At 52.2% G+C, this 2,500-nt stretch overlaps 1 protein-coding gene across 1 annotated transcript in view; it reads right to left on the bottom strand.

Annotated features, from left to right (window-relative positions):
* LOC122262530 (uncharacterized) overlaps positions 1-2,500 on the bottom strand; it is a 121,226-nt gene that overhangs the window by 68,455 nt on the left and 50,271 nt on the right. The gene's annotated exons all lie outside the window — the stretch shown is intronic.

Raw genomic sequence — 2,500 nt, 5'->3', positions numbered from 1 at the left:
CTCTTTCTGTGCTGACTATATCAACCCGCTTGTTGGTTACACGCCGCCAACCCTCTCTCCCTCCCGCCCACTCCCTCCGCATACATACAACGCCCGCCCGAGGCACGCTGTTTACACACGGTCGCCACACAGGGCGCTCCTCATACCGGCCGCTGGAGGTGGTGGCACTTGCCCGCGAAAGCCCCACGAAAGCCTCAGCACTAATATCGCCCTAGGCCTAATAAAATTGGGGAGAAAGGGTTCCTTCCTTCTTTCCTTTCTTCCGTGAAGTGCGCAGACGTCTGGCGCACACACACTTGGCCAATGGAAGGCGCTCGTGTGAGTTCTCGAGGTTCAAAACGGAGGAAATTGTTAGGTTTTTTCGTTTGGGGAAGTCCAGCTGTGGCGCACTTCCCTGGCCCAAAGGAGCCTCACATTATCTACAAGCGGTTTCCTTTTTGGAATAGTGACGGTACAAAAAATCGCCGTGTGCATCTGTGATATTCAACCGTTTGAATGTGGCTCTGTGTGCATGTGCGTATGCTTGATCGCCTGTGCTTGTGCGTGGTATAATCATGTGCGTAAAAGTTAATTCACTTTACTCTCTACATACCCTTGAGCACTCCATTTCCAACTGCCGAGTCGCCCTCTTTGGTGAGGAAAACAGATTACGCGGATAGCGCGATGGCGAAGGTTAAGATGAGGAGGAAGGTTTGAGAGACAAAGTGGAAAGGGGAGGAGGGGGGAGGGGGAGGAAGAGGAGGAAGGAGGAGGAGGAAGGAGGAGGAGGAAAAGGGAGGAGAAGGAAGAAGGAAGATGAGGAAGAGGAGGAGGAGGAGGAGGAGGAGGGAGGAGGAGGGAGAAGGAGGAAGAGGAGGAGGAGGAGGGAGACGAGGAGGAAGAGGAGGGGAAGGAAAAGGGAGGAGGGGGTAAGGAAAAGAGAGGAGGGGGGAGGAAAAGGGAAGAGGAGGGGAAGAGGAGGAAGAGTATGACGGAAGAGGGGGAGAGGAGTAGAAGGAGAAGGGGAAGGAATGGGGAGGAGAGGGGAGGAACAGACGGGGGAGGGGAAGGGGAGGAGGAAGGGGAGAAAGAGGAGAAGGGAGTGGAGGTGGGAGGGGGAGGGAGAGGGGGAAAAGGAGGATGAAGGGTGTAGAACCAGTAGAAGTAACAGGAATAGCATCATTATCATCATAATCATCATTATTACCATTAATAATAATAGTGATAGTAGTAGTGGTGGTGGTGGTAGATCTAATCATAGTACCAACAGTAATATGAGCAATAGTAATAGCAACCAAAATAGAGATGGTTTTAGTAATAGTAGTAGTGGTGGTAGTGTGGGTTGGTAGCACCAGCAAGAGTAATGTAAAAAAAAAAAAGTAAAATAGTAATAATCTCTGAGCCAACAACAGCTGACAAAAATCCAGAACAATAACAGCGACTCCAAACACACCGGCAACATGTCCAAGAAAACGATGGAGGAAGAAACCAACGACTGGGAGTAAAAATAGGAACAGGGAAGGAAAAAAAAAACATGAACTACGAGGACGGACACGATGATACCAAAGAGGGGAGTGTGTGTGCCCGGGGGTGTGGGGGGGGTGATGTACACGGAGGAGATGCCTCAGAAAGAGGCCGCGAAAGACGGGCAGAAGGAGGAACGTCAAAGAAGGACGAAGTGACAGGCGAAGGCAAGAGGATGGAGAGTCAACGATAACGAGGGACAGATAAGTTACTACGAATGACATCCGGGGCCGCCCTGCCAGCTAGCTAGCTTTCCGGCGGGCGATAAGGCGGCTGATGCTCCCGGCATCTTCTCCCTCGCGAGCGAAGACGTCGCCGCCGCGGGAATGAGGCCGCGGGGCTGTAGGTGAGGCTGAGGTGCCGGAGGCGTGTTACCCGAGACGCTACTTAAGGTCAAGTGATGGCACTCGCCCTCAAGGCTCGCCCCGGGAAGACCCCTCATGAAGATCACCAATAGGACATTGTTAACCCCGTTTCTCGGCAACACAAGTATAACGCCAATGCTGACCTTTCTTGACCTTTCTCCCTCGCCCCCACTGATACATGAACAACTAAGTTTTGTACACTGCCGGGGTACAAGGGTCGCTCTTCTTTTCCGGCAGCTCCTAATCAAGTAAACTCCTCCCCCTATTCTTGCTCCTCCTCCCCCAACCCTTCCTCCCTTCCCCCTCCCCGCGATGCTCTCATACCCCTCACCCTGTGGAAGGGATTATGGGGAGCGAGGAGAAGGGCTCAAGACAACGCAGTGGGGGCAGCGGTAGCTATGCGTAACTAAAAGATATCCCTGGGGACGTCGGCAACGGTTTATATGCATCTCCTTGCTCTTACCCCGCGTGTGATCTATGACTGCTCCAGAAAGACACCATACTAACCAAGGTTCACGCCTTAAGGTGTGGATTTCTTTTCCTTGATAATGACGTTCTCTTCGTTTTATAATCTGCTACTGCTATCTCTATCCGCTTTGTGACTTCCAGCGTACCTGGCAATGATCCGTGGA

The sequence above is a fragment of the Penaeus japonicus genome, unplaced genomic scaffold (assembly GCF_977035675.1).
Source record: "Penaeus japonicus unplaced genomic scaffold, GWHDUDI00000001_assembly GWHDUDI00000007, whole genome shotgun sequence".
NCBI lineage: Eukaryota > Metazoa > Arthropoda > Malacostraca > Decapoda > Penaeidae > Penaeus > Penaeus japonicus.
Note: the sequence above shows the minus strand (reverse complement) of the source record. Positions and strands in the feature narration are given on the sequence as shown.